Source organism: Polypterus senegalus, chromosome 1 (genome assembly GCF_016835505.1).
Source record: "Polypterus senegalus isolate Bchr_013 chromosome 1, ASM1683550v1, whole genome shotgun sequence".
Taxonomy (NCBI): domain Eukaryota; kingdom Metazoa; phylum Chordata; class Cladistia; order Polypteriformes; family Polypteridae; genus Polypterus; species Polypterus senegalus.
This window is the reverse complement of record NC_053154.1, coordinates 106,490,447-106,513,472: the sequence shown is the minus strand read 5'-3', so window position 1 is coordinate 106,513,472 and position 23,026 is coordinate 106,490,447. Positions and strand designations below refer to the sequence as shown.

General features: G+C 38.9%; 1 pseudogene; it reads left to right on the top strand.

The window, feature by feature from the left end:
* Window positions 1-10,910: 10,910 nt before the first annotated feature.
* On the top strand, window positions 10,911-11,638 carry LOC120527181 (annotated as a pseudogene).
* Window positions 11,639-23,026: the final 11,388 nt, after the last annotated feature.

Genomic DNA, 23,026 nt, shown 5'->3' with positions numbered 1-23,026 from the left:
GTTTTTAAATCCTCCACTACATTCTTTGATTTACTATTTTGGTCTTGCATCCAGGACTTGATTATTAGAGTATTGTCTTCCTGGCATTGACCTTTGCCTGTTAATAAAACCACGATCCACCTCTTGATTCCATTCTTATTTAAATACTATTGCTACCCAACAGAGTCAGTACAATGATAAAATAATTCAATAACAATAAATACAACTGTGTCATGTTCAAAAATTGGAAAAAGTTAATCTACATAAAATAGAACATTTCATTGCTTAAAACTAAAATCCCATTGTTCCAGCAATTCATTTTGCATTTCTTTTCCCTCCATTGAACAGTTGGAGCTCAAGTTTCATCTCTGACTCACTAGCTGCTAATTCTTTTCTATTTGTGGTGCGATTCACGGCTAATGAAGAATATGAAATGAAGCAGTGACGCAAATTGTGGCACAGCAGTGCTTCCTTTCTTTTGCTGTTGTCATTTAAAAGGGTAAACAACAAACATTTTGAGCTTATTAAAAATGCTTTAAAACAAAAGTGAAATTCATGCATTACTCTCTTTTTCTGTTGGCTCTGGTCACATTTGTAGTGATCAGTGTTTTGCAATACTGTCAACTGGCAGAATCAGAGCTGGCAGGAGCCATAAGAGGCTCTCATTTAAGTAAAACCATTTTGAGAGAACCCACTGATGCTGCATCTGCAATACGGTGAGCTTATAATGAAGCCCACAGATTATTAATATATTATCTTTAATAGATCATTATCATATCATTCAAAGCCATTTTTAAAAAGAAACTAAGATGAGTTAACTGGGTCAGAGAGTTCAACGTATGGACTGCTGAACGAAAGCCTTGCTGAGTAGAGCACAGATCAATAATAAGAGTGGGCTCCATGAAAGTAGGAATACTTCAGGGACACCTTGAAATTGAGACTGAAGTGTGTGAGCACTTCTTCACAAACAGCCTTAAATGCCTGTCTGGTGCAGATAACATCTGTTCAAATGTAGGAGGATCATGGGAAGAAAGAAAGGTAGTCTAGATCTAATGGTGATCATGAAAAGCACTTTTGTCCAATAAGGTAGACATTAAATTTAGAGTTGAGAGGCTGATCATGAAGAAGGATAAGTGTGTCTGTCTGTACTAGAAGTTCAAAAGGTCAGGGCTTCTTGCTTCTGCACGTCTTTGTCCTCAGTAATTTTGAAATAATTCAAAATGTGAGAATCATCGAAGGGTGATCTTTTAATATACTGTATACTCGAAAGAGAACCCTGATGGTCAGCAGAGGGAAGAGCAAGGATGAATTGAGAAGAGATTAAGAAATGAAACATAGCGAGAAGATGGCTGTAGTTACTGCGTTAAAAAGGTAGGGTGTTCTTGTAGTCGGCCAAGTAAACCAAAATATACAACAATAATGCATTTGTTAAATAAAACAGAGTTCAGGAATATGTACCTGAAGAGCCCAAAGAGTAAAAATAAACAAAACCCAACTGCCTTTCTTGGCCTTTTTATGAAGGTCCTATGCTCTTTCTGCCAAGTGGGATGGTCTGCCCAGTTGCATATGACCTTCAGTAATACAATAAGCACACTTCTCTTAACTTTCATTCACTCTCTTTCACATGGACTAACATTAACCATTAAGCCTTTGATCAATTAACTTTCAAGCTCAACGGGTAACCAGCAAAGTGGTGGCTTTAAATCCACTGTGAGGCCACATCTGACCAGGCAGAGAATCAAGTCTGAAATCAGGGATTGAGTGTGTTGTGACTTAAGAGTTCTGGACACAGTGAAAAGATTTGAGGCCTCCAAAAACAGTTATAAAGCAGGTCAGACCTTCACTGGCTAGGCCAAAAGAGGCTCACTCCCACCACCTGCTGGCTTTGGCCTGGGGAAAATAAATTTAAAGTTCCAAAATATCTTAGATGCCTCTGAAGGGAAAGGAAACTAAAAAAAAATGTTGAAAGAACCTTTATAAATGAGGATATTTATAAAAAAAATACAGAAAATATAACACAAAGCTGAAAAGTGATGGAAATTAGTTGTCTAAAAGGCAATCATAGATGAACAATTTTGAAAAACACAATCCAAAGGTGAAATCCAAAAAACAAAGAACAAGAAGATCAAAATCCAGGAAATTCACTCAAAAAAATAATGCCTACAGTAAACATCAATGCACTACTCCTCAGATGCTCCCACTTCTGGGACTTAAATAGTCAGTGGTTGATGTCAGGGTGGCCCATTTCTTAGGGTACCACCCACAGAACAGTTAGAGTAACAGTACATAATTACAGAATCTATCTGCTATATAATAAAATACTAAGGACTGCGTGTTCAGTTCCTCAGAACAATCTGATTGGTCAGTTTGGCTTTGGTGACACAAAGAAAGAGAAAATGCCAATGCGTGATGCATGAGGAATACTAAAGGGAGAGAGAGTTGCCATCAAACATGAAAAGTTTAAAACCAAACAAGAAGGGAGAAAACTACCTAGAAAATAATTCTGAGAAGCAGGCCTTACTGGAATATGCTTGAGAAAGAGAGTGCTGGTGAAGAGAGGTTCACACACACACACAAATACTAAGGAAAGGTTCTAAAGGTACATGTAGGCCAAGAGACAACAAATATTTTAAAATTATTCTATTACCTGTTTTTGACAGTAGCCATGCCTAGTAAAAAATAAAACCAACAAAACTAACATAAAAATAGGAACAATAAAATTCAGATTTAACAGACAGACAACAAATACAAGATGGGGAAAAGACCATGGCTCTAATATACGAGTGTATAATTTTTGTAGCTACCATGTCAGACTGCCCTTTATCAGACTCTGAAACAACAGAACTCCTGTGCCTTCCATTGCCATTAAATGATAATGTTTCTTACATAACCAATTAAAATAGCCACAGTGCCCCATATATTTCCAATCAGAGACCTGACAGGCTTTAAGGTACCAACAGGTGTTTGGTTGGTTTCCATTCCTATCATTTGAAAGTGCAACATGGTCCTGGTCTTGAGTCCAAAGCATATGCTACCCTCTTCTACCAGGAGGTACTCTGTTGTCCTGTTACGCCAAACTCTATTTTAGTGAACAGTTAACATTTCTGGCCAGACACCCATTGGGTTGTCCACTAGCATCCTAGGGGAATGTATAATGTCACAAACTGTCTCTTTTTCCTATACAGGTATACCTGTCCATTGTACTTCTAGGGCAAATAATACAATGACTGACCTTAACATGCCCCAGCAGTGCTCTGCTTTCCTCACTAGTATAAAATGTTTTGTCTCTGCATGATTTTATTTCAATATTAGGGACTATCTGCCCTCGCTTCTTGCACCTTGTTTAAAGGGTGACCCATTACAAAACTTAAAACCAACACTGTCATAATGAACACTGATAAGCAGCAGAAACGTGAAATATCCCGACAGGAAGTAAAGTTAAAAGATGGGACGTTTCTGAGTGATACACAGAGCTTCTTCTTCTATCCTTATCTTGGTGTGCCTTATTTTGGTTCAATGCATATTGTTCTCATATAGCGCTCTTAACAGAAGATTGGGTCAAATTTACCAATGCAAAACAATCAGAGGAACATCAGTATATAACCATAATTTTACATACTTAAGTATACTTTGATTTAAATGAGTAATAAATGCAGAGAGTATATAAATTAGTGTGTGTCTCCTTATGAGTATCCGGAAATAGTGAGATATGCCTCTGGAGGGATCCTTTCCCTACCATGCTGGCATTTGAAACACATAGTATTTCTTCCAACATAGCCACTTAAAAAGAATCATTTTTCACCATGGTGAGTCATTCAAGCACATTAGCATTAAAGTGTGGGATGATGAAAATGATTTCCTCAAATCTGAACCTTTATTTAGCTTATAATAAATTCAGTTCAAGAATGCAAGTCACAAAGTATGACGTACATACTTGTGTACCATTTAGGGAGGTGTCGTTATGAGAGTCCCTGGGCTCCTGGCAGGCCTAAATGTGGAACTTTACTGTCTGAGGCATGAGAGGAGATGCTTTAAATGTTCTTCTGCATAGTATGCAGTGCGGAGGCAGTCTGATGTTTTGAGAGTTTTACGTTACTAAAACAAAAATAGAAGAATGGAGCTTTGTTATGGATAAATTAATGAGACTCTCTGGCTGGTTTAAAATAAATCAATAACAATGTTGGTGTGCAGCTACTCTGTTTCTGGCTCACATTTTATTTGATGATTAAATGTGCCTGTTATCTGTACTGCTTAATTGCCTTGCATTTAGCTCTGCACTAAAAACATGTGGGCTTTTATAACAAGACCGGAAATAATTCAAGTCATCAGGCAAGCCATAGAAAAGAAGTCAAGAACACTTGAGGACATCCACCCCTCACAGATTCACCCAGCAGGTGCCACTCTAATCTGATAACCATGTTGCAGAGCTCCAGAGATCCTAAAATAATTTAATCAAAATGCTCTGGAAGTTAAAAATGAACAACCCTTTCTCTGCTCAGTGACTTTAAGGGCAAGGAGGTGATCTATGGAAAAAGGGGATGGATATGTGAGCAGAGTCAGCACCACAGGGGCCTGTGGAGGCCTAGATCCAGACAGCCGCAACCAGACACAAACAAACTTAAAATAATTGTTCAAATACTGTATGTTAAATGTTATGTCTTATGAAAGACAATTTCCATGCATCCACAATGTAAAAGATTTGAAAACAAAATCCACTCTATTTTTAATGCAACCATAACTTCAATACAAAATCATCCAGCAATATATTATAACAGCTCTATGACCAGCACATTCTCCTTATATTCAAAGACACCCCTTAATACAATGTGTTACACAGTAGAAAGCAGTTTTTAGTAGAGTTCTTAAAGGAGCATCACACTTTATACCTAGGTGCCCTTTATATGACACAAACTGCTTAGTCACAACCCAGATTTTAATGCCAATTTATGCAACTTTTTGAGATGAACTGAATATAACGTGCTACTAGACAGTCCACAGACAGTACAGTTACCCTTTTATTACATGGTTTTGTGTTGCTTCTTTCCCTGTGCACATTGACTTCTTTTTCATTTTTATGTTTTTAAATATTTCTAGTACATAATTTACTGGTAAAGACTCATACATCATAATGCAAATTATATTTAAATATGTATTACATATGAAATATAGAACCTATTAAGGGGTGTTACCCAACATAAAATTTTTGAATAGTACTGAGCCACAAAAAAGCCACTGACAAAAGCCACAACTGATTTATTTATTCTGGAGGCAGAATGTATTTTTCTTTAACCAATGGCTTTTCCTACCTCCACCACATATGCTTCAGTAGACACCTGCAGATTCACCAAAAGATGAACTCGATTTCAGAGTGAAAGATTCTCAAACTGTTTGGACAATAAGCCAGGTGGTGCTGTTAAAGACATGGCCATGGCAGAAAACGCTTCATCAATAATCAAAAGTGAGCAGTGACTATACAGTGAAAATACTAATGAAGAAAAGATGGAAAAAATAGAAAAGGCAGACATAGATAGATAAAGCACTATAAAGTAGATTAAGCACTATTAGATAGATAGATAGATAGATAGATAGATAGATAGATAGATAGATAGATAGATAGATAGATAGATAGATAGATGCACATTAAATTGCTCAGGTGTACACAGGAAGTAGAATATCAATTTAACTATTGCAGAAATAGCATGACATTTTCAATCCCACTTAATCCAATTCAGGTCGGGAGTTGAATTTTGTTCTGTTAAGCTTGATTTGATTGTATAAAATGTTACTTGATTTTAATAAAATCATTTTAAAAAAATCCAATTCAGGTCACAGGGAACCCTCAACCCAAGGGATGGCCAGGACACTAACCCATTGCAGGGTTCACTTATGCACACACTTACAACCACACAAGGCCAATTTGAAACTGTCGATCCAAATTAGCGGCACTTCTTTCATGATGTTTACTAGAGTACCTAAAGGAAAACCCATTCAAACACAAGAACAATGTGTAAAGCGAGAGATATTGTCCTGACAGTAGTGAAAAAATGACAAGCCACAATGCAAAATAAACAGAAATATTCCAGTAGAATAAAAAATGTGGTCAATAATAAGCAAGAGTCTCAGACAGAAAAGGAAACATACATTAAATACCGAAGCCCAAAATGTTAACTGAAAGTTGTTGTCTAAATAACAGATAACATCCAAAAAAAAGATTTGCACTAACTGAACACGCCACATTTTGTTTTCTGTCCAGAAACTTGGATGCTACCTTTAGTGTAAATAGGAAGTGGCCCGTGACATGACATTCATGATGAATTCTGATCAGTCAGTCAGTCATTCAATCTGGCCCCAGTGGTGTGCCTCCTATGATTGTAGGGAAGCCTCACAAGTGCTGTGGCTGCCAAGAGAGATACATCTTCACAGATTCACTCCATTGTGGTCAGTTTTAGCTTTAGCAGTTTAGCGTAGCTGTAATCAAGTCACCAATAGCGAGCTAAATGAGTTTCGCTTCTGCTTTGATCTGGTTAGCTCAGTTCATTTTAGGTGCTGTTTGCTGCAGCTTCCAATCCGATGGTCTATGCCTTTGGAGCAAGGGGCTGGGCATTTTGCATGCAAGGTCAAGGTCTTGGATGTGTAGAGCAGGATCAAGGAGATGTTAGCATTGCAGACCTTAGTCTTGAGGCTAACATTTTTCTTTTTCCAAAGGAACAACCTCAGACTGGCAAAGGTCAACTAGGTGCTACCAACTCTGGCCACAACAACAGCTGGATACAGATATGAGAGAACAAAGGTATTTGAACTCATCCACCTGCTCAATCACTTTGCCTGTAACCAGTTATTTGTGATCCATTTGTGACCCATCTGTCATCATGCATTTGGTCTTCTTGACACTGATACTTGCTGGTATTGATATTTCCCATCAAATGGTTGCAATGGCCATTAAAAGATACAGAAAAGAGCAGCAGCCATCCATCCATCCATTATCTAACCCGCTGAATCCGAATACAGGGTCACGGGGGTCTGCTGGAGCCAATCCCAGCCAACACAGGGCACAAGGCAGGAACCAATCCTGGGCAGGGTGCCAACCCACCGCAGGACACACAAAAACACCAAGCACACACTAGGGCCAATTTAGAATCGCCAATCCACCTAACCTGCATGTCTTTGGATTGTGGGAGGAAACCGGAGTGCCTGGAGGAAACCCACGCAGACACGGGGAGAACATGCAAACTCCATGCAGGGAGGACCCAGGAAGCGAACCCGGGTCTCCTAACTGCGAGGCAGCAGCGCTACCACTGCGCCACCGTGCTGCCCTGCAGCAGCCATAAAATACTAATAAAAATGAAATAATAATTTAAATTCTGTATGTATAAATCTATAAATCAGAGCAGATATGAGAAGCACAGCATTACCCATTATATCACAGTACTCTCCTACAACAGAGATCCATCTATCCATCCATTTTCCAAATTTGAGCAGGTGAAGATAGAGTCGAGCAAGCATAGGGCACAAGGTAGGAACAATCCATGAACAAGGCATCAGTCCAACTCAGTACATCAGAGATGTTTGTTTAAAAATTCAGGTAACTGTTTACTGCAATGCCATGGATATACACAGAGGACAGCATTTGACAGGATCCAGTATTCAATTGGAAGTAATGAAGGTTATAAAGGTGAGTTGGAAGCACCACAAGAAGCACATCTAGCCCTTTATCATTTACTTGAAGAAAGTTAGCTTCCATCTATTCAGCAAGTATATATTCATCTTAGACTTTTTGCTTCTGTTAATTCAACAACAAAGATGCTTACTTCATGTGTCATGGAACACTGCACAGCTAGTGCTTGATGTAAAATTACTAAAGTAGCAATAAATGCCAGTCTCAGTCAAGTTACTTAGAATATTTCCTAGAGGTCTGCACAGATGTTCCCAATAAACTACAGGTAGTTGCCAGTGGATTCTTCATGTTAGCCAGTACCTGGACAATAGATGACTCTTATCTAATGTCTGTGTGTGCATTTTGTTATATATCAGTGTAAGTGTGCATTGCAGTTCAGCTATTGATATCTGATTGTGGGTTGACACCTAGTGATATGATTGGTAATGCCTTGCACATTCTGTTAGTTGTTCAATAAAGACAAAAAAGAAAAAGGCACGCGCTGGCTGCTTGCCCGTTCTCATCAAAGGAAAAAAGGCTACGATAGTGTACTGCATTACAAATACATGACAGTGGTGACGAGATCAAGAAGTTAATTCTGAGCACTGTAACACTGAATAACTGCAGTGAGAACCTTACCGAGTAAGCGGAAAAGCAAGGACCCAAGGACCCGACGCGATAGTGCAACGTGAGTACGGTAGGCCTAAGTTACAAACATGTCGTACATCGGAAAGATAGATGTTTTTGATAGTTCCACGGATGACTGGAATATGTATGTTGAAAGGCTGCAACAGTATTTCGCTGCAAATGATATTCCAGCTGAAAAACACGTTCCTGTTCTACTGAGAAGGCTATCCTGGTAGTGGAAATCTTATGGCCTCCCCTGTAGTTTAACTGCTCCAGACAAACCCGCTGAGAAAAGTTTTAACGACTTAGTCCGTGTAATGCGGGATCATTTGTCACCTAAGTCATTACTGATCGTGGAACCTTTCATATTCCGAGGGAGAGACAATTGCGGCTTCTGTGGCGGAACTAAAAAAGTTATCAGAATATTGTCAGTTTGGTGACTGGCTAAACGATGCATTGCATGATCGTTTGGTGTGTGGAATCCTTCAAGAGAGAATCCAGAACAGGCTGTTAACTGAGGCAGATTTGACATTTAAATGGGCAGTAGAAATTGCTATTTCAATGGAAATTGCAGCTAAAGATGCACTTGAACTACAAAGAGGAGTTAATACGAGCAGCGTGAATAAAATGGCGGCAGCCAAGATAAAAAAAAATACATAAAAGGCCCTGTTATCACTGTGGACGCTTCCCTCACAGTGCCAATTTAAAAATGAAGAGTGCAGACAGTGCCACAAAACGGGCCATATTCAAAGTTTGTTGTAGTGGAAAGGCAAAGTGTAGTGCGGAACACAAAATGCATCACAGCGAAAAGAAAAATGTGCATAATGTTGCAGAAGTCTCTGACATTGATAGCGAAGATGCATCAGCCAGTCTGGAATTATTTTGCCTTAGTGGGAAAGTCAAGCAGGCAATCTGGCTCATCCCCAATATAGATGGCCAGGTGGTAAAAATGGAATTGGACACATGCTCAGCTATTTCAGTCATGTCACTGAAAGATTACAAGGTGTTTTTCAAGAAGGAGAAGTTGAACCCCTCTTCTGTTCTTCTCAGAACATACACAGGTGAAAAGGTTAGGCCTAATGGAGTGCTGCATGTGACAGTAGAGTATAATGGAAGGAAAAAGGTACTTGATTTACACATAATACAATATGGAGGTGCACTATTATGGGGCCGTGAGTGGTTAAGAAAGCTGGGAGTTGACTGGAGAGAGATTAAAAGCCTTCCTGCTTTGCCTGTTGTGCAACAGACTACAGTAAAGAACCTAGAGCTGATACTAAGAAATGCCACCCCTGTATTTAAGAGTGGCATTGGGAATCTTCAGCACATTATGATGCGACCCCATGGTTCCACAAAGCACGTCCAGTACCCTATACCATCCGACCCCTGGTTAAAAAGGAATTGGATAGGTTGGAGGCAGACAGCATACTTTCTAAAGTAGACTGGAGTCTTTGGGCTACCCCAGTTGTCCCAATAGTAAAGAGAAATGGTACAGTCAGGCTCTGAGGGGACTTTAAGGTCTCCATTAATCATGTGCTGCAGGCTGAACGGTATCCTCTGCAGAGAATTGAGGACATTTTTGCCAGTTTGTTGGGTGTGCAATGTTTTTCAAAGTTAGATTTAGCAGATGCATACCTCCAGATGGAAGGAGAGGACGACTCTAAAGTGTTCCTGACCATTAATATAATAAAGGGTCTTTATCATTACAACAGGCTGGTGTTTGGGGTAGCCTCTGCCCCAGCTATTTTTCAAAGTGCAATGGATCAGATCCTTCAGTCAGTGCCAGACGTCCAGTGCTATCTAGACGACATCATTGTCACTGGAGCGACAGATGAAGAGCATTTAGAAAACCTCAAAAAGGTCCTGAAAAGGTTAGAAGAGTATGGACTAAGAGCCAGGTGAGGCAAATGCGAGTTCCTCAAGCCCAGTGTCAGGTATTGCGGGCACACTATAGATGCCCAAGGTTTGCACAAATGTCAGGACAAGATTCAGGCTATATTGACGGCACCTCAACCACAAAATGTTTCACAGCTAAGATCCTTCCTTGGGTTTGTGAATTATAATAAGTTTCTTCCAAACCTGGCAACTGTGCTACATCCATTCAATGAGCTATTACAAGCTGACAAACAGTGCAAATGGTCCAAAGAATGTGAACATTCATTTCAAGATGCAAAGAAACTGGTGACATCTGACACAGTCCTCACCCACTTTAATTCGTCCCTTCCATTCATGTTGGCTTGTGATGTTTCTCCAATATGGCATCGGAGCAGTGATGTCTCATGTTATGGAAGATGGCAGTGAGAGGCCTATAACTTTTGCATCACGCTCATTGTCTGCAGCTGAGAAGAATTATGCCCAAATTGATAGGAAGGCATTGAGTCTAGTGTGGGGTGTAAAAAGGTTCAACCAGTATCTTTTTGGTAGGGAATTCACCCTTGTAACAGACCACCAACCGTTAACCTCAATTTTCAGCCCGCAGAAAGGAGTTCCTGCCACAGCTGCTGCCCGAATGCAGCGCTGGGCATTGTTTTTAGGCGGACACAGGTACAAGATTGAGTACAAACGTACAGCCTGCCATGCAAATGCAGATGGGTTGTCACAACTGCCACTGGAGGCTGAAAAAGATGAGTTTGGAGATTAGGAAACAATAGATATGGTCTCCATCAGCCAGATTGAAAGTCTGCCCATCACGGCAGACATGGTAAAAATGGAAACAAAACATGACAAGATCCTGTCTCAGGTGTATGCTGCCACACTGAATGGCTGGACAGCCCTGCACAAATCCCTGTTGGCTGCATATTACTCGCGATGTGATGAAATTGCCTTAAATGCTGGATGTGTGATGTGGGGGTTAAGAACCATTGTACCCACTAAACTAAGACACAGAGTATTAGAAGAGCTTCACAAGGTGTGCTGAAAATGAAGGCACTTGCCAGAAGTTTTGTGTGGTGGCCAGGTATTGATGAAGACATCGAGAAAATAGCGCAGCAATGTAGTGGCTGCCAGATGGTTCAGAATGAACCAGAATGTGCACCACTTCACCCATGGGAATGACCTACATTACCTTGGCAGCAGCTTCATATCGACTTTGCAGGACCATTCATGGGGACAACCTTCCTGGTGGTAGTCGATGCATGCTCTAAATGGTCAGAGGTTTTCACTATGAGCTCCACCACTTCTTCTCACACCACTGAAGTACTGAGGGATTTATTTGCTAGAACTGGAGTTCCACAACAACTAGTGAGTGACAATGGATCCCAGTTCACAGCAACAGATTTCCAGGTATTCCTCCGCAGAAATGGCATGCGACACATTACATCTGCCCCACGGCATCCAGCCACAAATGGCCTGGCAGAGAGGTTTGTGCAAAGTTTGAAATGAGCCCATCGAGCAATGACAAATGAGAAGCTGACCCTTCAGCAAAAATTGGCCAACTTCTTATTTGCGTATCGGAATTCCATTCATGCTACAGCTAACCAGACTCCAGCTATCTTGTTCATGGGGTGTCCTCTTCGCTGTAGATTAGACCTGCTGCAACCAAATCTCAAGCAGACTGTGCAAGACAGACAAATCAAACAAGGCCATAAAGCAACTGACAAGGTTACACGTAGCTTTGCAATTGGACAATCAGTTCTTGCCAGGAGCTACAGAGGAGACCAGAAATGGGTTCCTGCACTAGTCAAAGAGCAAACTGGTCCCTTGTCCTATGAGGTAGAGGTTACTCAAGGTGTCATATGGCGATGTCATGTCGACCAGTTGAGAAAATCAGGGTTGGTTAGAGCTGAAGAGATACCCAAACTGCCTGTTGACTCCCCTGCTGTTGCTCCTATCAACTGTCCAGAGAACTTACCATCTCCTCAAGCAGCACAAGTACAGAACCCATGTGCATTATCTCCATCACCTTCTGCACTGTGGAGGCTAACATTGCTGTAACAAATCAAGAAAAATTACCCTGTGAAGAGAGACGCTACCCAATTTGCATACGTAAGCCTCCACAGAGACTAATTGAAAATTAAATGTATAGTTAGAATTCAATGTTTTGATTTCTTCAGAAGAAAAATAGAATAAGTTAATTCTCATTTTTAGAGGGGAGGAATTGTTATATATCAGTATAAGTGTGCATTTAAGTTCAGCTATTGATGTCTGATTGTGGGTTGACACCTAGTGATATGATTGGTAATGTCTTGCACATTTTGTTAGTTGTTTTTCAATTAAGACAAGAAAGAAAAAGGCATGCGCTGTCTGCTCGTCTGTTCTTATCAAAGGAAAAAAGGCTACGATAGTGTACTGCATTACAAATACATAACACATTTCATTACTCTAATGTACTCTGCATAAAACAATGTAAGTTTATTCATCACTTTTCTAAATTTGGTTTCCGAGTTCAAAGTGACAATGAGTCAAATTAAAACAGCTACAGCATATTTGTATTCTTTGAAAATCTACACTTTCTTCCATTATACTATTTTAATAACAACAGTAGTACATTTTGAATTAAGATATTATAACAGCATAGCACCACATCTGAATACTATACATGTTCACAGGTTTTCTCTTTTTTGCAGCAGTGGTGAGTTTAAGTTGCTCACTTCTTACTGCAACTGTAAGGGTGTCATACAATGCATTTGCCTCACCTTCTCATTTCAGTCTTGCTGCCCTCCTCTTCTGAGAAATTCAAGATGTGCCCCCAAATATCATTCTTGAGAAATCTTTCAGAGCTCTGCCCCTCTCCATTTTATGTCCTCACCAAGAACGGCTGATCACGAACTTGTGGCCTCTGAACTAGAAAGCATCAGCTTATCTAATTACACTTAACAGAACTCCCCTTGTCCTGATTTCTAACTGGAACTGTAAGAGTGTTATATTACACAGCAGCAGGCTCTCGCCCTATGTCTATCTGAGCTTTGCCTTTACCCCGGAGCAGTCCAGGATGAACCCCCAAATGTGCCCAGGGAGTAATCATACAGGGCACCACCAGTCTCCATTTCACGTCCTCGCATAAAGAGGGTGGCTGCAAACTCTGGGCCTCTGAATCATTAAGCACCAGTTTACTCACACACACCTACACAAATTCGGAATTACTAATTAACATCACATAGGAGAAGGAGGTTGCATGTTTTCATTTTAGTTTGAGGGATTTCTTCATTAATGTTAGTTTCTTTTGGAACACAATATCTTTACTATTGTATTGCTTACATAAGTATATCTTTGACTGTATTGTGTGTTACTGTGTGTTTTGTAGTTTAAAAAAAAATAAAATAAAAATGTAATATGCATATCTTTAAAGACAAGGAGGGTAAAATAGTACCTGGAGGAAAACATTGGCAGGCATACAGTGAACTTCCAAACTTGGCCCAGAAAATGATCAAGTGGGACAGCAGCATGAATTACTATGGCATTTCCACCTTAATAAAAGTACAAGTGTCAGTGTGTTCATCCGGTTTTTATGTCTCTATTATTCCAAAAGATGGTGCATCACAAACACTTTTAATAATAAAGTGCATTTGAAATTTGTGATATTAGCATATATATTTTCAACACATCTGTGACTTTTTCTTCATATGCAAAAGTATGGAAAAATGTATTGTTATACAGAGCATGCAAAATAGGGTTAGTCTGGGGAGCATTTACTTGCAAGCACTTCAGATGTTCTGGAAAAAATCCATTGATCAGAGAATGTACTCTCCAGAAAACCTCAGGAAGAATTTTGGCTTGTTTGGGCTTTTGGAGTTGGGGAAAATGAGTGCTGCTGATGTTATCTGTTACCCCAAATAAAAAATGCAAAGTGGTAGTCATCATGCACATTTGCAGGCAGGCAGTGCACAAGGCAGATGAGAGATCAAGGGTGACTTTAGATGGTGGCCGAGGAAGGAGATGGATGTTTTGACCATAGAAATACTTTCAGGAAGCAATATTTCCTGCTTTAGACACAAAAAAAAAATAATTCTCAAACCTCATTTTAGTGAGTATTTCACATTTTCAAAAGTGTACACAAAAATATGTTAGGGGCAATTCTACAAAACGTTATTAGAAGAGAAACCCTGTTCTGTTAATCATTAGTGAACGTGCTTTGGATCAGAATATTACCAATATTGTGCAGCAAGTTTCTTTATACTGTATATACTGTAATATGCTACCATGGCTGTTTGTCTGTCCAGGATTTTAAATCACCTTTAGCTTGCAAACCGTTTGACCTATTGACCTGAAATTTGGTACACATATACTATGTGACGTCTACTATCCGCTTTTCGGGGTGATGATTGACCTCAAAGGTTATCCCTCTTTTTATTTATATTTTATTTTATTTTATTGTAGAATCAACTCTCTGCAGCGGCCAGCAGGGTGGCCATTCTCAACCCAACCACCTTTGCTGTCACTTCCCCAATCTCTTCATATCTTAAATCATTCTTGAGGCAGATTGAAGACTTAAGTGTTAGCTTCAGTGAAAAATTAAAGAACACGTACTAAGTTTTGCAACATGAACAGTGACTTAATCAGATTAATGTGAAAAGATGCAGATGAAAGAAGAGAAGAAGTGAGCCTCTAGGGTGGAGAAAAGAAGAGCTGCTCAGGAAGAAGCAAGTGCATCAACTTCTGAGCAAACAAATGCTAAACGTACAGAGAAAAAGTATGAAAACTATGAATGCTCAAGTCAAGTGTATTCATTGCACGTTATTGCACAGTGCGCCGTTAAATAATAATTATGTATGTCACTGTGATTAACATACATGTGACTTTTTTGGTATATTTACATATTTTATATCAACATTTAACATGAAATTATCCACATACTGCATATCCATGTATTTTGCTTCTTCTAGAGGTTTTACATTTATATGGGTTTGAGAGAAGACTCAAGAACTTTTACATAATTAAGACTTTAAGAATAACTTAGAAGAAGATAAAGGTAAAGATAGAAAGACATGGAAGAAGGGTCACATATGTAATTGAATTGGTAATAGGACTCATTTTTTTCAAATAATATGAATACCACCTACATACAGTACATTTTGGGTTCACATATAATGAAAGTTTTGGATCTGGTTTCAGACAAATTGAAGAAGGGTGGTCTAACCCAACACCCCAATGGCTGCTAGAGTCACCTTTATGCAACTACAAGCTGCAGAGAAGAAAACATTGACTGTTGTTTAGCATTCTTGCACTAAACAATTGTTCAGAGTATTAGACTTTTTCACAGACACTGAATTTGGTGCACAACAGTAACTCCACAGTCATATTGGGAGATTTCAATGTTCATATGGTGAATAACAGAGATACCTGGAGGAGCATGCTTTAGGAGGAATAGTCTGCCAGATATGAATATAAGAAGAGAATTGTTATTGGATTACTTTACTAGTCATGGATTATCCATAATCTTTGCTCAAACAGAAGGATGCCCATAAATGTGCCTAAAACCAGAGAACTTTGTCTTAAGTTGCAAAGATGATCTTTATCTGATCTGAGATCTTATGTTCTGGATACACAGGTAAACAGAGGTGCTGGGCTTTCAACCACTTGATGTAGAGCTGATTCTGGTTGATCTAATGGGCAGACCTGGAGGACCTGTACAGGTAACAACGGTGTACTGGTAATGACTATCGGATGACTCTGTTTGAGATGAGTTCAATTTATACCTTCAAAAGAACTTCTCCTCCAACTTATTCAGTACCTTCAGTAATGGAGTCAGCTACATGAAACTTTGCCCAGAAAGCTATTATTGTTTGGTATCTGTCATGGTGGTACATTGTTGCTCATCATAAGAGAGGTTGTCAAGTTTAAGAAAGAGACCTTCCATGCAGTACCATTAATAGGGTGCCATCCTGGGTTGAGGTCCTCACAGGTGGTGCAGTGGTAGTAATGCTGCTTTGCAGTAAGGAGACTGTGGAAGATTGTGGGTTTGCTTCCTGGTTCCTCCCTGTGTGGATAGTGCTTTGAGTACTGAGAAAAGCGCCATATAAATGTAATGAATTATTATTAATAATAATACATTTTACTTATATCGCGCCTTTCACATGCTCAAGGCACTTACAGAATATAAGAAAAAACCTCAGGGTATACAGTATATAGCACTGTACAAACCAAATAAACAAATAAAGAAGATTACGACAGTGAATTCAGAGAAAAAAACAGCCTAACAGACAACAGAATTGATGGTCTAGCACACACACACGTATAGGTTACATGAGCATCTTGACAGAGAGGTAAACTGAGAGAAGGGTAATAAAGTCAGGTAGAGCTAAAAACCCACCTGAACAGATGACTTTTGAGTTGTTTTTTAAAAGAATTCATTGAGTCAGCTGATCTGATTCATTTCGGCAGGTCATTCAAGAGTCTGGGCACCATACAGCTGAAGGACCGGTCATCCATGGAGTGTAGATTAGTGTGGGGCACAACAAGATTGCCAGAATCAGAGGACCTTAGTGAACGGGCAGGCACATAGTGATGGAGAAGGTCACTGATGTAGTTTGATGTTGGTTAAAGGCTTTGTTGGTTATTAGTAGGATTTTATATTCGATTCTATAATACAAAGGGAGCCAGTAAAGACGGAGCAGGATGGGTGTGATGTGCTTGCTGCTGCTGGTTCAAGTAAGGACTCTTGCAGCTGAGTTTTGAATAAGCTGGAGCTGTGATATAAGATTAGAAGGGGCACCTGCCAACAGCGAGTTACAATAATCAATGCGGGATGTGATAAAAGCATGGACAGGTTTCTCAGCATTAGAAAAGGAGAGGAAGGAACGAACACGGGATACTTTACGGAGGTGAAAGTAAGAAAGTTTGCCAATTTGGATATGTAGGAAGGCCACCTACATGACAAAATCAGCTAAACCTTTATTTACTTACATAAAATAGGCAGATGACCATTTTTGGGGAGTACTGCTCACCCACCTGCAGCCATGTCCCTGCTACCTTTCAATGTTAGCAGAAGAGTCTCTATATTTGACTAATTGGTACTTTCAGGACAAAATAGCAGCAGCTACAGAAGTGTTTATTTCCAGGCCCCATGTGTGGGTGGAGTTTGGGAAGACTGTGGAGAATGACTTTCAAAAAGCATCTCTGGATTGAGAAGAGTGGTGTGTGCACGTAATTACTACATACATTTGGTGACTCACTTAAATGTACAATGTATGGCCCAGAGGAAGCCTAGGATAGACTCAGATCATGCTACAGAGATATTTCCTCACTAACACAGGAGTACTAGTAAATTGCCCAATATGTTTTAGAAGTTGTTGGGGATAGTTTGGCTTGATTTGTCCAGCACAGCGTACTGCCCTCATGACTCTCATGAACATGAACATAAATTATTATAAATAAATATAATGTCCTCATGATTAGTGAGCAGTGAACCCAACTGAGTTTGCTTTGCCTCTAGTTCAGCAAAAATACTGAACTGTGAGAATTTCAGCAAACTCTGCAAAATGCATTAAAGTTAAGAAAGAAGGAGAAGCAAAGCTAGTTTCAAGTGAATTATAATGAGGAAATAGTTTTGCAAACATCTGTGATGGCTAAGGAACTGTGCTGGCCTGGACTGAGTATTGTGGTGAAACATTTGACCTATACAGGGTGGTCCAGATTTAATTATACAATTATGAAAAGGCAAACACAACGTATCCGCTGTTAGACTGACGATTGTCTCCCTGCCATTTCGGAATGCAGGGCAGGTGCTGCCATCTATCAGCAACAAAAAGTTTTTTTGTGAATTCCCTATGTAATAAATTTAATAAATTATAGCGTAATGAAAATTACATAATTAGATCTGGACCACCCTATACAGTGAGGCAGCAGTGCTAGCCACTGCTCCACCATGCCTCACTGAGAAAAAATTATACTCAAATTCCATTATCTCTCTCTGCATCTCCTGAGCTCCTGTCACTAGAACTGTGATGCAAAAGATCAGCATCATTTATTCAGGGTAATGTCCCTGTCACTAACTGGTCTGTGCTATATCAAAAGTAGCATAACATGATTAATCCAGCAGTGAGGACACACTGTACAATGAATCTATGAAGAACAATAAATTATTTCCATAATATTCTAATTATGTTCAGCTAATGTACCCCTTAAATGAACATATTGTGTAATTTATTTTCTTTAATGTACATGGTGTGCAAATCCAGCTGGAGTACCAGTCAGGTAGTGACATTATGCATGCATGCATACACTGTAGATTATTCATTCATCCGCATAACATAATAAGCAGCAACATAAAGTGTGAGATGAAAAACACTTACAGTACACATAGGTGAAAGTTCTTTGGATGCATAAAGCAAATTGAGCAAGAAGCACCAATCATGTAGTGACATCTCCTTCCAACATGATGGCTGCAGCTTTGTGCAGTCATGCTGAACTTGCAAGGCATCAGAGAAAAAATTGGTAATCACACCAAATTTGCTGTGAAAAACACTTTGGAGAATTTTGCCAATCAACATTACTTATGAAGAATTGACAACCCATCCAGGGCTATTTCCTGTCTTATGCTCAGTGCTGTCAGAACATGCTCCAAGCCCCTGTGACCCTGAATATAATATATGTCTTTGCTGGCAGTTACTCATTGTATTTGACATTTCGCTGATGGTAGTGACACCCTGCTAATCTCATCTGTGTCGAGAACTCCCTTGAACGTTCCCTGTAAAACTGAGTGCACAACACATGTGAGTAATTCTTGGTAGGTGGGTGTGAAACTGGTAGTTGAAGAAGTAAAAATCAAAAATTAACCAATTGGTAAGTAATCTCAAGGACTCTTTTGTTTACATGTGTTACAGCATATGTAAAATACAAACTTTATAAATCACCAAAGAGTGAAAAAAGAAGTGTGATAGAGAAGTTAAAAATTCCACCCAATCGAAATAAATGAAAACCCAAACTACTTAATTATTGAACCAACCCTAAATGGGACTCAGGTTTGTCACAGGGCACAAGCACACTCACATACAAGGCTAATAAACTTCTATAAACGGCAATACCCAAGGAGCAGAGACACGGACAGATCCTATGAGCTTTGGGGTTGTCTTACTAAACACTGGCTGCTCAATTGCTTAACAATTAAACATAAAATTTGGATTTTTTTTACAGTAATTCTACAAGATAGACTCTCTCAATGCTGAGCATCATGAAAGATCTGAGAAAATACAAAACAGATCTTAATAAAATTGAATAGTTAAAAATGTGTGTTTCTGGAGATTATGCTTGTCAAAACAGATCTGAAAATGGCATCAATTGTATTTCTTTATGTTTTCAGGCAAATTATTATTATTTTATTTTCTACCAAGAAACTAAAAGGTCTTACTAGTAGTACAATTCTGTTTATGCCATATTGAAGTTAAAAGATAAATGTATTATAAAGGAGCTATCCAAAGAGGATGATGCAAAAGGATTTGTTTATCAAAATTATCAATAAATGGGTTTTTTTTGGCAGAACTGAATTATGAGAAAATTGTTCCAGCTTCACTGGCCTTACCTTTTGTTAGATGGACTCTATAGTTAGGTCCTCAATTACATTTCATCAAAGAATTGGATCTGTTTATCATCGCTTATTCCATTAGGTCTGTTTTAGATCTGTAAAGATTTATATGATTGTTTACTTTGCTGTCTTTCATTTGTGGATCTGTGTGGGTTGTTTGGCCTATTCTCAGTAAAGAGCAGGATATATAAATAAACTAAAGTGAACTGTATAAAAGTAAAACTGAAGCTGGGTGGCATGGTAGAATGGTGGTTAGCACAGCTACTTAACACCTTGCATATTCTCCATGTGTATGTGGGGTTTTCTCTAGATGCTCCAGCTTTCTTCCCAAGTCCATCTGTGACTCTAAATTAGCCTGAGATTATTAAGTTTGGGTGTGTGCATGAATGTGCCCGGACTACAGTTATCTAAGTCTCATACCTCAGAATGGGTTCCTGCCTTGCACTTGATGTTGCCTCCAGACTAGGACTGATTCTGTAAGTGCTGTTTCAGTAGGTTTTTGGGAAACTGAAAGAAAAAGAAAGATAAGTACACATCTCACGTCATCACATCTTCTTTCACTAGTTCGCATTCTTAAAGTTATTTGCATGAAGTGGATTATTTTTATTAAACTGCTTCAAAGTTTATAAAAAATGAATCCAAGCAAGGTACATGCATTTAGGAAGATATTTGGAAATTATACTTAATCATAGAGCAAGCTGGTGAGCAGTTGTGTGGAATTTATAGCTTTCCTATGTCTTCCTGGGGTTTTTCTGCAGATACTCTGTTTTTCCAAAACATACTCTGTGTTAAGCTAGTACAAATCTCAAAAATGGCCTTATACGATGAATGTGGGTGGCATGGTGGCACAGTGGTAGCGCTGCTGCCTTGCAGTAAGGAGACCAGTGTTCGTGCCCAGGTCTTCCCTGCACAGAGTTTGTATGTTCTCCCCATCTCCACATAGGTTTCCTCCAGGTGCTCTGGTTTCTTCCCACTGGCTGAAGACATGTGAGTTAGGTGAACTGACAACACTAAATTGGTCCTAGTGTATATTTGTGTGGATGCATATCTATGTGTGTTTGCCCTGCAATATACTAGTGCACTGCCCAGGGTTTGTTCTTGTCTTGCCCCCTTTGCAACCTGGGATAGGTTCCAGTCTATGTGCTACCCTGGTCTGGATTAAGCAAATAAAAAAAATGACATATGATAACTGAATGTGGAGATGTATGAAAGAGTGCCCAAAAATAGACTGGTGCCTAGTAGAGTGTTGGTTCTCACTTTCTGCCCAAAGCTGGTTGAACAGGTACTACTATCCCATTGATACTCTGAACCTGATATGTGAAATATAAAATGGAGGGAGGGGCGGACAGTTAATGTAACCGTTAGACGAATTGGATGTGTCCTCAATTTTTCCATTAGTTCTATTATAAAGTCAGATAGTCATTTAGAGTTTCATTATGTTTAGAGTCATGATTTTGACTCTTTGCTGCCCTTGATCAGGTCTGTGTCTTAGAAATTGATCTCTTGGTCACACACAATAATCCTCAGACACTTCTCATGTCTCATAAAGTAATCCATCATCTGTATAAAGACTGGTTTTATGTCATATTGTTCCTGTACAAATGTCAGTAATCCTTGTGTTTTGTCTAAATGATATATCATGTAGTTCAATGGCAATTTCTAGAAAAAACGCTTGTACATGCTGATGTTGTTTGATGCAATATACAAGACTAAAATTCAGCCTCAGGAAATCAAGACCAATGATTGATCTTTCTAATATGCACAACATGGAGGTCCAGCTAACACTATTAAAATCTTTCTCAGCATTCAAAAGAACCTGCAAAAAATGTAATATGAACATTCACAAAGGTATTTCAGATTGATTAAGTTACTAGTATTACTTTACATTTATCATCCGTAGTATTAAACACTGTTTATACATACGCACTTGTGTATTTTATGTTTTATTTTCTATCTTAAAGATTTCATTCTTGAGGTTTTATTTCTAATTTTGATTTTATTTCACAAAGCTTACTTTTACTACCATCTTGATTTTCTTTGTTTATGTAACACCATTGGAATGTGTAATATGACCTCGATTATCAAACTGGTAATGTCTTGAAAATGAAATTATAAATTTGAGATTACTTAACCATGCATTAGTGAATACTCAACATTGTGGATCTCTTTAGTATATTTAGATTATTTTACAAGTTGGTAAGGAATTAAGTAAAATGTATTTATAAAGCGCTTTTCTCAGACTAGCATCACAAAGTGCTGCACAATAAAATAAAAGAACAAAGAAGTTGTAAATAAAATAAAAATATACTTCACTAACAAAAAATACCCAAAAGCTTGTTTAAAAAGGTAAGTCTTAAGCTGGGCTTTAAACTGTTCAACTGAGTGCACCGATCTCAGTGCAGAAGACAGGCTGTTCCACATTGTAGGAGCAACAAACTGAAATGAGCAATCTTCATGTGTCTTCAGCCTAGAGTGAGGGACAGAGATAAGGCCTTATTGGCTGGATCTCAGGGCTCATCTAGTGGCATAATGGTGCAAGCAGATCCAAAATGTATTGAGGAGCCTGACCATGCAGGGCTCTGTAAATGGCTATGACTATTTTATAATGTATCCTGAATTCTACTGGAAGCCAAAGAGAATAAAATGTGACTCCACATATGGGAGCATGTTAAAAGCCTGACAGCTGTGTTTTGAATAGTCTGCATACTAGTTAAACCAGATTTGCTTAGACATGTAAAAAAGAGAGTTAGAAAAATCAATCCATGATGAGATAAAAGCATGAACGAGCATTTCCATCTCGGTCTTAGAAACAACAGTCCTTAACTTGGATAAAATTCTCAAGTGAAAAAAGCAGGAGCCAATAATGGACCTTATATAGGCATTAAAATTCAGAGACTGATTAAAAACAACACATAAGTTGCATAGAGAGACCTGAGAGAAGCCAGATAGTTACAATAGTGTCTGGTTAATTGCCATGTATAGGTCAGGAAGGGCAAATATTAGAAGCTTTAAGTTGTTGGTTAAAAGCCATGTATTAATCTCTGTCAGACAATCAACAAGTAAAGCAAATTTGTTTATTTGCTGGCCCACAAAAGAAAAATACAGCTGAATGTCATTGACATAAAAATGATAAAACATATCCTTAAAATAATGAATAATATGAGCTAACGGTAACATATATAATGAAAAAAGGTGAGGCCCAAGGACAGAACCCCAAGGCACACCACAAAACAGCAAAGCACTGACCGATGTGAACTTGCCCACACAAACTGAAATTCTGATTGAATCCTGGTTTTGGAGTTTTGTTTTGC